Consider the following 15,104-nt stretch of genomic DNA (forward strand, 5'->3'; position numbering starts at 1 on the left):
TTGTATTGGGAAATGGCACTTTCTTGGTTTAAAAAATAATCATTCTGAATTTAGCAAATAACTAAAAAAAAAGATTAATAAAGAACTATAAACTATCACATATAGTTTGCTTTTTGCTCTTTTGGCTACATATTTTCTAGTTTCTCTCTCTCCCATAAACCCTTCCCCAAAAATAAAGCCAGGAAAAACAAAATATAGTTAAATAAAATGAACCCATACATTTTTGCCAGGTCCCAAAATGTATCTTATTCTGTACCTTAGCTATCAAGAGATGCTTCAGCATCTGGAGTTATGGTTGATCACTCCAATGATCAAAGTTCTTAAGTCTATTAAAGTTATTTTGCTTACTAAATTGTATTTGCTTTCTAAATTCTCCTCCTGATTCTACTCCCTTTACTCTGCACCACTATATATCTTTGCATGTGTTTTTTTCCCCAAAACCACTCTTTCTGTCATTTCTTTCAGCCCAATAGTATCCCACTGTACTCATTTAATGTCCATGTTATTTTTCATGCTTGACTGCAAAGAAGAAAAAGTTAATTGCATAGTTATGCTGTTATCAACCACAATTCCCCAGAAAAGATTTTTGATGAACCCTGATTTTTTGATTTTTTCATTTTCAAAACATACTGGTCATATCTTATACAGTAAACAAAAAAAGAAGAAAAAGAAACAAGCAAAACATTTTATTTCTTTGCTTAAAAATAATTGCTACCTAATCAAACCACAAAGAAATTCAATCCATTAACTTCTGGGATTAGATGTAATCATATTTAAATCACTCAGAAGTGAGCACAGCAGCCACTTTAACACTGTGTTCCCTAAGCATCAATTGTGAGCTGTTGAAACACAGGACCCTCTACTAATAATTTCCTTTAAAACATCCAGATCCCTCAACCTTTCCAGGGATTTTTCCTTGCCCTCTCATTGTAAGTAAAAATAGATTTTTACTAGACTCAAAAGTACATTAAAATAAAAGTTTGTGAATCATATTGAGACCTACTTTTCACATCTTGTCAAAACTACCAAAACCAAAAAATTAATTTAGTGATGAGTATAGCCAAGTCAAATCTCATTTGACAAGTGAACAACTGGCAAAACTTTTCACATCTGCTCTTCATTCATTTACTCATTTAAAAGTGATGAAAGACCAAAGTTGATGGCATCTATACAATTCTCTGAAAGCTTACTATTTATGCCTTTCCTAATTGAATATCATCTATCCTTGCCATGCTCTAGGCCAAACCTGTGTCACCACCAGTAGGAATTTCTCATACTCCTAAGGCAGATGCTCGTACACAATAATCAATAAACGCTTACTGAATTAAACAAAGGTAATTTGTATTATACCATCCACACAATCATCTTCACATGAGTAGTTTTGTACTGAACTGTGATTTCGCACATAAAGTGTGTATCCCCCACAAAAAAACAATCGTGTCTACATCATATAACCTTAGAAAAGTTAAATAAGCTATCCAGACTAACACAGACAGTATGTGTCAGAGACAGAACCTCAATCCAGGCCTTTCTAAGTCAGAGTCCAGCTCTCTTTGACACTGTACTCCTCCTAATATGACTTTATAATGTGTTCAGTATGATTCATAACAGGAAATAAAGGCTTAGAATTCAGGGCCAGAAAGGATCTCAAAGGCAATTTTGCTCATCATCACCATATGACAGATGAAGGCCTAGAAAGGTTAAAAAACAAAAAAAAAAAATTCCAAGGGTCACACTGTTATTCATTCAACAAGTATCAACTACTTACTATGCTAGGGGAGACCTAAAAATGCCATACCTATTACATGCTAGAGGCTAAAGATACAAAGACAGAAATGCAATAGTCCTTATCCTTAAGTGAATACATTCTAATGTAGAGAGAGAATCAATACAAAATGTAGTAAAAACAAAATAACTCTGAGAAAAAGCCAATAGCAGCTGAGGGATTTGGGATAGACCTCAAGTACATAATAACATTTGGGTAGAAGCTTATAGGAAGCTAGGGATACTAAAAGTGATCATAAATAAAAAGATAATTCCAGGCGTATGAGGAGAATATTGTCATGAATAAGAAAGATAGAAATATTAAATACAGAGAACAATAAGTGGACCAGTTTATCTGGAACATAGAGGGTACATGAGACAGGGAGAAAAGCTAGGTATATGGGTAATTAGAACGTTATTCCCATAGCTGTCATCCATGTTAAAAGCAGTTATCTTTAACTTCTATTCATCAACATCATGGACTGCCCTGATGTTTACAAAGATTGGTCCACTTTCTCAGAAGAAATAGGTTATAGCAGAATAGGAATTCTGTGCAATTTTTATAACCAATACACTCATAGTGGGTTCAGAGAAAGTCTATTCCCTCAAAGTCCAGGATCCACTTTCACTGGTCTTTTGTGGCTAGAGGGAGATGTATGCTGTTAATTTATTCCTAGGCTGTTGGAATCCCTCAGTTAGAGGACCTTCTAGTCTTTTTCTATCTATGGGTAGTATAGAGACACAAATGATTTTTTATTATAGCTTTTTATTGACAAAACATATGCATGGGTAATTTTTCAACATTGATCCTTACAAAAACTTCTGTTCCAACTTTTCCCCTCCTTCCCTCCACCCCTTCGCCTAGATGCCAGGCAGTCTCATACATGTTAAACATGTTAAAGTACATGTTAAATACAATATGCATATACATAATTATACAGTTATCTTGCTGCACAAGAAAAATCAGATTTAGAAAGAAGGTAAAAATAACCTGGGGAAAAAATGCAAGCAAACAGTAACAGAAAAAGTGCAAATGCTATGTTGTGGTCCACACTCATTTCCCAGTGTTCTTTCTTTGGGTGTTGGTTCTGTTCATCACTGATCAATTGGAACTGATTTGCTTCATCTCATTGTTGAAGAGGGCCACATTCATCAGAATTGATCCTCACATAGTATTGCTGTTGAAGTGTATAATGATCTCCTGGTTCTGCTCATTTCACTCAGCATCAGTTCATATAAATCTCTCCAGGCCTTTCTGAAATCATCCTGCCGGTAATTTCTTACAGAACAATAATATTCTACAATATTCATATACCACAATTTATTCAGCCATTCTACTCATTTTCCATTTTCTGGCCACTACAAAGAGGGCTGCCACAAACATTTTTGTACATGTGGGTCCCTTTCCCTTCTTTAATATCTCTTTGGGATATAAGCCCAGCAGTAACACTGCTGGATCAAAGGGTATGCACAGTTTGATAAGTTTTTGAGCATAATTCCAAATTGCTGTCCAGAATGTTTGGATCTGTTCATAACTCCACCAACAATGCATCAGTGTCCCAGTTTTTCACATCCTTTCCAACATGCATCATTATCTTTTCCTGTCATTTTAGCCAATCTGACAGGTAAGACACAAATTATTTTTAAATTGATGGATGTGCAGGATTAGTCCTTGAACCAAGCCAACTAACTGTGGTTTCTCTAAGAAATTTGCTACTTTTGTTGTTTAGTTAATTAATCATGTCTGACTCTTTGTGACCCCATTTGGAGTTTTCTTGGCAAAGACATTAGAAAGGTTGACCATTTTATAGTTGAGGAATCAAGTTAAACAAGATTAAGTGACTTGCTCAGGGTCACAATGCTAGTAAGTAGCTGAGGCCAAATTTGGATTTAGGTCTTTATGACTCCATGCCTGGCACTCTACTACCATAGAGTGTACTCTATGTTCCTCCTACGTGTCCAATTTGTTGTTACCTGATCAAATTTAATGTATATTTAAAAAAAAACTATGGGAGAGTGATCTATGTGTACATTCTGAATTGTTGGGATGCTTTTTATGGTTTACAATTAGAAATAAACAGGTTATTTGTGCTGATGTACAGCATGGGAAGTACATTAGATATGAGTATATGTAAATATGTAACAGATGGGCTATGGAATTCATGACAGAAGATCACAAACAACTGGAGACCATTATTATAAGTGGGAAAAGAAGAAACTTTTTTCCTTTTAATTTTGGTTAAAGGAATAGGAATAGGTTCAGTAATCTTGCAAGGGACAAGAAGATTCCCACTGCTTCCTCTCTGAATTATTTCTAATTTACCCTGAATAAATCTGTTTTATATGTAATTTTATATCTGTTGTCTCTTCTATTAGACAGGGTTTCTTAAACTTTTTCCACTAGTGAACTCTTTTTGCCAAGAAATTTTTACTTGACCCTGTCCTGAGTCAAAGTGTTGCTGACAGCATTCGTGCATACACAGTGCAAAATGTGCATATTGTGTGTTCAGAACCAAGGCTGTAGTGAAAGAGAAATGCAACATAGCAAATGCTGGTAGAAATACCTTGGATTCATTATGCCTTTGACTTTTAATTAATTTTAGGTCATTGCATGGATTGTGACCCATAGTTTAAGAAGCTTTGCATTAGACTGCTAATTTTGTGTATGTGCATATAAAATAGTCAGTGTGTACATTTTTCCTTTCTACATAATTTGATGTTTTTCCCGCCAGCTGTCTGACCCATGTCTTGCCACTAGACTCGAATAACTGGAGGAGAGTGGCTGATGCCTCACTTAAATCCAATTCAGTTGCAAGTCAATAAATCACTCTCCTGATGTCATGGATCCTCTTGAAGAATGAAGGATAAACAACAACAATCTATCTTCTTAGCAAACTATTTTTACAAAAGATAATAGTATAGAAGGGGCAGCTAGTTGACAAAGTGGATAAGGTGCTGGGCCTGGTGTCAGAAAGACTCATCTTCCTGAATTCACATCTGGCTTCAGACACTAGTTGTGTGACCCTGGCTAAGTTACTTAAACCTGTTTCCTGTAAAATGAGACAGAATAGGAAATAGCAAACCACTCCAGTGTCTCTACCAAAAAAGTAAAAACAAAAACAAAAACAAAAAACCCCAATAGAGTCACAAAGAGTCAGATGATGGAAAAATGGCTCTACAACAACATTACCGAATCACTTGGGAAGTAGTAAAGGATATTTTCCCAGATTTGGTGGTATATGAAAGCAGGCTAAGTTCAATAACTAAGATGATTGCCAATCAATAGAAATCTCTGATTCAGTGCAATCTTCACTATGTCAAAGATCACTTCAGATTTTCACTAGAGTGACAATAGTTTATGAAGCATCCTTAATGGATAGAACAAAATTGTGTTGCAATAATGGATTCACTATCTCACCTAGTAATAGAAATAACTCCAGATACCTGTGTAATCATGTATAAAACTAGTATGATGTAGTGTGACTGTTTTCAAAATTTTTTGCTCATAACACAATATTCTTCAAGCAATCTGAAATGTCTAAATTGACAAAAAAAATTCATTCTGCATTCTATTATCCAAATCTAAGGAGTTCTCTGTTTCTCCTTCTCCTTATCTCTTCACCCTCTTCTTTTTTTACCTCCCTAGTGCTTAAAACAGATGTTACTGTGTTGATAGAGCTGATATTTGACCTTAAGTGGGCAACAAGTTACATCTGGGGACAGGGGCTAGGGAATTTGAAAGTCTTGGGGTGTAGAGAGAAGTTTCATAACAGACTTAGTGAAACTCCTGGATGTCTATTATGCCATGGGATACCCTCTGAGAACTACTGGCATAATTGAAAGAGCCCTGGTCCTTAAGCAACAAAGGAACTGGGTTTAAATGTTACTTTTTTCACCTACTCTGTAAACATGGTAATTTACTCTGAGCTTGAATCAGACTAGACCACTGAAGATTTATGATTAATACTGAAAAGAAATGAGACACTTGTAGGTCATTCATAAGTTAAGAAAGGGGGATTGATTCAGCCATAGTGGAAAGATGTTCAGCAAGGATCTCCATTGAAAACACACTAAGATGACTCAGCTGAATGATGCTCCTTGCCTCTGAGTTGCCCAAGTTGCTATACCCTTCAAGAAACAGAGAGTACCAACACAAGCTTCTCTTTGCTGTACTGAACACTCTCTGAATAGCCAGGCACAGAAATTAATGTTCCAAGTCACCAGTCCTTGGAGAAAATGCAAATCTCCAAGACAGTTTTAATGCTTTTTAAAGGAAAAACTAGTCTAATTTTCATGAGGTTGCAGAGTTAGGATATTGCTTCTACTACACAGGGACAAGTCAGTTAACTTCTTTGAGCTTAAGTTTTCTCTTCTGTAAAATTGGCATAATTTCCATATTAAATAATGTAAGTACCATTAGGACCGATAAAAATGTTGAGTGGATTAGACCCAAAGATGGATTACTAAAGATGGACCCAAAGAACTCATCTAAAGACCTTTCTCTAGGCTGACATTCATAGATAAATGAACTCCCTGGGACTGGTCATTCAATCACTTTTGAATTCATCTTACTGAATAACCTACATATTGTAGATTATTGATTCATCTTGCTGAATAACCTTCATATTATCCATAGATTATATCATTAATTTTTTTGTCATATGCTTGCTGAAATTTAAGTATATGGCACTATGACATTCTCTTGATGTACTGTCAGAATAAATCTATAAAAAAATGAGGAAATATTAAAAAAAATGAAAGTAAAGTGCTTTGCTAGTATTGTATAAACAAACCATATAAATGCAAATTATATGTAAATTATATATAAATGACAGTGAAGTACTTCCTCCTCTATAATCAATAAGATACTGTTTTTGGAAACCCTTATTAGTTAGAATCCTCAGTGAAATTCCTTAGGGATACTTGAATATTGTTCTCTATTTTATTCCCATTTAACTTAAATGCCAAAAGATTAAATGAGTTTTCTTTCTTCTCTGAGTTCAAGCCTTTAAGTCTCCTTTGCCTCTACCTACATCCTACATTCTAAAGAACATTGTAATAGTCCAGAAGTCCAGTTAGCTCAGGCCATGTAATTCTAAAGCATTTATAATAAACCAACGATCTACCTTTAGTCATTTTGCATTGTTTTTGTATTTCTGGGATTATTTCTTCTTGTATTTGTACAACTCATATGTTTTCTCATTTGGTCTGAATCAGAAAGGCTGAGTCCTTGCAATTGACTAAGCTTTAATGCATGTTTGCAATGGGTTTTGCTGCAACTTTTATGTTTACTCTTCATCATGCCATTTGTAAATGAGAGGCAGCATGATTCAAGGAAAAATGTGAAGGACAGGGAGTTAGAGATTTAGAATTAGAGAATTCTAACTCTGCTACTAATTACCTGTATCGCCTTGGATAATCACTTTACTACTATCTCATTTTTTTCATCTGAAAATATTTGTAGTAGATCCTATTAAGTGACCTCTATAGTCCCTTCCAAATCTAAATCTGTGATTCTATGATTTGTACTGACTGAAGCTTCTTGAATATATGTAAAAAACTTCCCTTGAGACAGTTCTGCCAGGGCAATCACTCCTAAACAGTCCTGGGATGATAGATTGATACTGACATCTGTGCCAGAATTTGGGAATTCTGGGACCTGGGATTGACTATGTAGCTTTTCCTTCTAATCTCATCCCTACACAGTTAATTCAAACCATGACTAAAGGCACTGCCAAACTAGGCTTTGACCCACACTTAACACCTTAATGGGTTCATGACCTAGGCATGAAGAATGAGATTTTAAATTAATTAGAAAAACAAAGGATAGTTTACCTTTCAGACCTGTGGAAGAGGAAGGAATTCATGACCATAGAAAAACCAGAGATCATTATTGATCACAAAATAGAAAATTTTGATTATTATCAAATTGAAAATTTTTGTACAAACAAAACTAATGCAGACACGATTAGAAGGGAAACAATAAACTGAGAAAATATTTTTACAATCAAAGGTTCTGATAAAGGCCTCATTTTCAAAATATAGAGAGAACTGACTCTAATTTATAAGAAATTAAGCCATTCTCCAATTGATAGTCAAAGGATATGAACAGACAAATTCTCAGACGAAGAAATTGAAACTATTTCTAGCCATAAGAAAAGATGCTCCAACTCATTATTAATCAGAGAAATGCAAATTAAGACAACTCTGAGATACCACTACATACCTGTCAGATTGACTAGAATGACAGGGAAAGATAATGTAGAATGTTGGAGGGGATGTGGGAAAACAGGGACACTGATACATTGTTGGTGGAATTGTGAATGCATCCAGCCATTCTGGAGAGTGATTTGGAACTATGCTCAAAAAGTTATCAAACTGTGCATACCCTTTGACCCAGCAGTGTTACCACTGGGCTTATATCCCAAAGAGATTTTAAAGAAGGGAAAGGGACCTGTATGTGCAAGAATGTTTGTGGCAGCTCTCTTTGTAGTGGCCAGAAACTGGAAACTAAGTGGATGTCCATCAATTGGAGATTGGCTGAATAAATTGCGGTATATGAAAGTTATGGAATATTATTGTTCTGTAAGAAATGACCAGCAGGATGATTTCAGAAAGGCCTGGAGAGACTTACATGAACTGATGCTGAGTGAAATGAGCAGGACCAAGAGATTGTTGTATACTTCAACAACAATACTATATGATGATCAATTCTGATAAACATGACTATCTTCAACAATGAGATGAACCAAATCAGTTCCAATAGAGCAGTAATGAACTGAACCAGCTACACCCAGCGAAAGAACTCTGTAATATAACTATGAACCACTACATAGAATTCCCAATCCCTCTATTTTTGTCCGTCTGCATTTTTTATTTCCTTCACAGGCTAATTATACACTATTTCAAAGTCCGATTCTTTTTGTACAGCAAAATAACTGTTTGAACATGTATACATATATTGTTTTTTGTTAGGATTACTAAGTGAGAACTGAGGTTTTCTGGACAATTACAAGGTGAGAACTCAGGTTGACTTGATAGAGGGGGCAAGCTCATTGGCTGGGGTGGTTCTTCCCAGAAGCCCTTGCATTATCCCACGCCCATTCTCTGGGAGAATAAAAGAGAGGACTCCCAGAGACAAGAAGAAGACTCTGAATTGCATCAGGCTTGACGGGGCTCTCTGCAGGAAGGGAAGTCACTTCTTTGGACAAGAGTTAACAGCAACTGCCTGGAGACAACGGTTCATTACAGGAAGAAGAATCTGTCGGAGAGATTTGAGTAGAAGACACAGCAGATCTCTTCCCAGAGAGTGATCCGGCAGCTTCTAGAGACAACAGCTCACTACAATTGGCGTCCACACGTGGGGCAAGGACTTTTGCTTATCCTGACAAGAGGAGCTAGACCAGACCTTTGCAATTTGGCGCCCGAACAGGGACAGACACAGTCCTGATTCCAGTGGAAAAGCTTCCAATCTAGATCTCAGTCTCTCTGACCCAGAACCGTGAGTAACGAGGAAACTTTGTTAAAGATTAAGTGAGCGTGCTAATAGATAAACAAGGAACTTAACTTGTTAAGGGCTAAACGAGGAATCTCTTATAGCTGAAATGGGGCAGATGTTAGCTATATTCAATCCCTGGACTTCAGCCGACTCATCCCCAGCCCCAGAAGCAACCTCAGCTCCACCCCCATTCAGGAGTGGTACTATAGAGAGTATAATCAACATAATTGAGGAGCAGAGTTTACTTGTAACCTGGGTACAGATTGCTAAACTCTTGGCTGCATTAAGACGCACATCTCCTTGGTTCTTAGAGGAAGAAAAGATAGATGTAGATAAATGGAAGCTAGTGGGATATGAAATGAAAGAATTTCAAGCAAAAAATGGGCCTCGTTCAATTTCTGCAGAAGTATTTTATATCTACAACATAGTTCAATTAGCCTTAAACTATCAAGAAAGTTGTAGGAGAAGGAAAAGTTCTAAAAATGAACAGAGGAGGAAGTGTGAGGAAAAAAGGAAAGATCAAGATCTTTCCCTAGAGCAAGAGGATTTAAATGAGGAATTATGGTATGATTCTCTTGAAGAAGCTTCAACCCTGCCTAGAGAACAGATTATTGACAGGCCCACATCAACCCCACCTTCAGAGATGGAGGAAGAAAGAGGGGAAGAGGCAGAAACACAAACAGAATTGCCTGTGAAGAAGCCTAAGCCTATGACAAGATTAGAAAAAGCATTGGTTAAAGCTAAGAGAGAAGGACAGGATATAAGTGATTTTATACATGCATATCCTGTGATTGAAAATACTGACTCTGTAGGTAAAAAAAGGAGAAGATATGCACCTTTAGATTTGAATACAATTAAGGATTTGAAAAAAGGTTGTACCCTTTATGGGGCTACATCAGCTTATGTCAAAATGTTACTAGATGGTTTGTCTTATGAAGTCCTAACCCCGAATGATTGGAAATCCATAGCAAGGACATGTCTGGAGCCTGGAGAAAATTTATTATGGCTTGCGGAATTTCATGAATTATGTAAAATTCAAGTCAGATGCAATTTGGAAATAGGAGTTAACACACAATTCACTTTTGAGCACTTAGCTGGTGAAGGTCAATATGGAGAGAATTCGGAACAGATTAATTATACCATGACAATATATGAACAAATTGCTAAGGCTGCAATAAAAGCTTGGGGTGTCCTTCCTGGACAGAAAGATCGTGGAGAGGCTTTCACTAAAATACAGCAAGGTCCCAATGAACCTTTTGCAGATTTTGTGGGACGTTTGCAAACTGCTGTCAAAAGAACTATTGGAGAAAATTCAGCTACAGAAATAATGACCAGACATCTGGCTAAGGAAAATGCCAATGAGATTTGCAAAAGAATTATATGGGGATTAGACAAAGATGCTCCTTTAGAGGAGATCATAAGACGCTGTGCTACAGTGGGAACAAATGCTTTTTACACCCGGACTATGATGAATGTGGAAAGGCAGGGTCCCTCCTGGCAAGGGCCTTCTAGAGAAACTCGGCGATGTTTTCAATGTGGAAAAATTGGGCATCTAAGAGCTCAGTGTAGATATGGAGATACAGTGAGAAGACCTAAAACTCCATGTCCAAAATGTCACAAGGGCCTCCACTGGGCCTCCGAATGTAGATTGACCCAGGGAAATGACAGGTGGGACCCAGCTTCAGCCCCCCAAGTGGGGCATGATGGCAGCCGAGGTTACATCCAGGGAATTTTAAGACATGATCAATCAGCCAAAAGGCAATCAGATGGAAGAAAGGGATTGAAATTAGGAAAAATAGAGTTGTGTGCAGTAGAGACTACCGAGATACTCCCTGGAGAAGTGAAATCTGTTCCTGTTGAGCCTATGGATCCTTTGCCTCCAGGCACAGTAGGCTTGACCATTTCACCTTCTGAGAGTGCCTACAAAACAGTGTCCATCCATACACTGATGTGGGAGACTGGAGAACGTGTATCTAATATCCCAGTCACTAACACAGGCAGACAACGTGTGATTTATCAACCAGGAGAAGTAGTAGCATCAGGCTTATTGTTACGGACCCCTAATAAGCAACCTAGTGATAGTCGCCTAGATTTTGACTCCAATGAACAAAATCCAGGAATATATTGGACAGCAGCTGTGACAGCTGACCGACCTATGCTTACTATTTATATAAACGGAATACCATTTGAAGGATTGGTAGACACGGGTGCAGATCGTACAGTTATTAGAGGTGCCAATTGGCCCGTTCACTGGCCAAAGATTAAAGCAGACACCTATATGTCTGGGGTGGGAGGATCAATAGCAGCAGAAGTTAGTGCTAGGCCTTTGAGATGGGTATTTGAAGGAGAAACAGGAGCTTTTACTCCTTTTGTGGTTGAAAAAATCCCCATCAATCTGTGGGGAAGAGACATTTTACAGCAGATAGGATTACAAATAAGCACTTCGGCTTTTTAGGCAGGGCTGCTGTTGAAGGCCTACCTGCACTTTCACCAGTTCCTATTCAGTGGAAGACTGATTCACCAGTGTGGGTAGAACAGTGGCCCTTAAGAAGTGATAAAATTCAGGCCTTATTAGACATAGTGCAAGAACAACTTGACCAAGGACACTTGCGGCCTTCTCTAAGTCCTTGGAATTCCCCAGTATTTGTGGTGAAAAAGAAATCTGGAAAATGGAGGATGATAACTGATCTAAGAAGAGTAAATGAACAGATGGAAACTATGGGAACTCTTCAGCCTGGACTTCCATCTCCTACTCAGTTGCCAAGAGAATGGCCTCTATGGGTTATAGACATTAAGGATTGTTTCTATTCTATTCCTCTAGATAAGGAGGATATGAAAAGATTTGCTTTTTCAGTGCCTAGTGTTAATTTGGCTGAGCCTTATAAAAGATATGAATGGACAGTTTTGCCACAGGGAATGAAAAACAGCCCTACTATGTGCCAAATGTATGTTGCAGCTGCTCTTGCTCCAGTAAGAAAAGCCTTTCCAAAAGTAATATTGTTACATTATATGGATGATATTTTGGGATGTGCACCTGAGGAACAAATGTTAGAGGCATGTCTACAAAGGACCATGGAAACATTAAAGTACTACAAACTGCATATAGCTACAGAAAAAATTCAAAGACATGCTCCTTTTCAATATTTAGGATATGAAGTATATCCTAAGACACTCACAGTACAAAAGCTTTCTTTAAGAACAGAGAAGTTGAACACCTTAAATGACTTTCAAAAATTAATAGGAGATATCCAATGGCTGCGTCCAGTGTTAGGCTTAACTACCAATCAACTACAACCTCTATATGACATTTTAAGGGGAGACAGTGCTTTAAATTCACCACGCCAGCTTACAAAAGAAGCACAAAAGGCTTTGAGAGAAGTTGAACTGGCTTTATCCAATGTGGTTGAAAGAGTCACTCAAAAACCCTTGGAAATATCAGTTTTTGCTACAAAAGAGGCACCCACAGCAGTCCTTCACCAAGGAGACAGAGTGATTGAGTGGGTGAACCTCCCAGCACAACCAGAACAAAGCCTTACACCTTACCCAGTGCTTGTGGCTAGGATTTTATTAAAGACTATTAAGAGAGTAACACAATTATCTGGGATAAGTCCTGAAAAAATATACACATTCTATACTAACGCACAGATTAATGTATGCTGTGAGACCATCCCAGAATGGCAAATTTTATTGGCCACCGCTCCAAATTTTGCACATGGATCTCCATTAAAGATTACCCGGCTACTACATAATTGGCGATGGATTTTTGAAGAAAAGGTTTCTAAGGTTCCTCTTAAAGGACCAACAATCTTTACAGATGCCTCCAAAGAAAATATTTGTGCCATATACTCTCATGATTTAACCATAAAGAGAGTAATCAGGACTCCTTTTCAATCCACTCAACAGAATGAATTATTTGCTATCATGCTAGCTCTCACTTATTACCCAGGAGACGTAAATATAATTACTGATTCAGCCTATTCAGTAGGTGTAGTACAAAGAATTGCCACAGCCCAAATAAAATTTGCAGCCTCCAATATTTATCAGCTCTTTAAGGAACTTCAAGAGCAAGTGAGAAAACATCCAGGCAAGATTTATATCTTGCATGTCCACTCACATAGTGGACTTCCAGGTCCCATTTTTGATGGAAATTCAAAGGCAGATAGCCTTCTAACCATGTTAGCCAGTAGTCCTTTATTTCAGGAAGCACAAGAATCTCATTCTAAGTATCATCAGGCTGCTCGAGCTTTACGTTTACAATTTGGAATCACAAGAGAGGAAGCTAGGAGCATAGTAAAAAGCTGTACAGCTTGTCTTCCTTTCCACGCTCCTACACTCCCTCCAGGGAAGAATCCTCGTGGTTTGAGACCCAATGAAATCTGGCAAATGGATGTGACCCATTATAAATCTTTTGGTCGTCTATCTTTTATTCATGTTGTGGTAGACACCTTTTCAGGATTCACATTTGCAATGCCAGCAGCAAAAGAGACAGCCCGAGTGGTCACTGAATTCCTTATACAGGCTTTTGCAATTATGGGTGTGCCACAAGCAATAAAAACAGACAATGGACCTGCATATACGTCCAAACATTTTACACACTTTTGTGCACAGTATAAGATTTTACATACCACGGGCATACCCTTTAATCCTCAAGGGCAGGCAATAGTAGAGAGAAGAAACAGAGATATTAAGACACTCCTCCAAAAACAAAAGAAAGGGGGAGCCACAGGTAGCCCTAGGGAACTTCTAAATTTAGTTCTCTATACCATTAATTTTCTAATTTTTGACAAAGATGCACTGGCTCCAGCAGACAGGTTTTATAACCCACCAGAAGGGCAGTGTCCAGTGAGAGCATCTCCACTGTCCTTAGATAATCGCCAGGTGATGTGGAGAGATCCAGAAAGTGGTGAATGGAAGGGACCAGATAGGTTAACTGCCTGGGGGAGAGGGTTTGCTTGTATTTCTTCAGCAGGAGAAGGAATCAGATGGGTGCCAACGAGTCATATTCGCCTTGTCCATCAGAGAGAGACAGAAAAAGAGAAAGGCCTCAAAATAAAGGAGAAGATCTAAGAAACATCTGACACTGAAAGAGCATGGATAATAAGAAGACTGTTAAAGAACTTTAAAAACCAGCAGGAATCATTGGACTTCCTCACACAAGATGAGACTAATGGACAATGGACTTATGGACATTTATAAATTTTCAATTTATGATTATGTTATATACTTCTAGCATGTGTTACGTTACTATGTTACTATGTGCTTATGTAATTTATGTAATTATCTGTAATACTTCCCATATTGATGGATTTATGTTTCAAGGTCATGACTGTCCTATGTTCTAAATCAAAAGAAAGGGGGAGATGTTAGGATTACTAAGTGAGAACTGAGGTTTTCTGGACAATTACAAGGTGAGAACTCAGGTTGACTTGATAGAGGGGGCAAGCTCATTGGCTGGGGTGGTTCTTCCCAGAAGCCCTTGCATTATCCCACGCCCATTCTCTGGGAGAATAAAAGAGAGGACTCCCAGAGACAAGAAGAAGACTCTGAATTGCATCAGGCTTGACGGGGCTCTCTGCAGGAAGGGAAGTCACTTCTTTGGACAAGAGTTAACAGCAACTGCCTGGAGACAACAGTTCATTACAGGAAGAAGAATCTGTCGGAGAGATTTGAGTAGAAGACACAGCAGATCTCTTCCCAGAGAGCGATCCAGCAGCTTCTAGAGACAACAGCTCACTACAGTTTTTAACTTATACTTTAACATGGGGAGGGGAAAGAGGGGAAAAATTGGAACAAAAGGTTTTGCAATTGTCAGTGCTGAAAAATTACCCATGCATATATCTGG

Source organism: Sminthopsis crassicaudata, chromosome 3 (genome assembly GCF_048593235.1).
Source record: "Sminthopsis crassicaudata isolate SCR6 chromosome 3, ASM4859323v1, whole genome shotgun sequence".
Taxonomy (NCBI): Eukaryota; Metazoa; Chordata; class Mammalia; order Dasyuromorphia; family Dasyuridae; genus Sminthopsis; species Sminthopsis crassicaudata.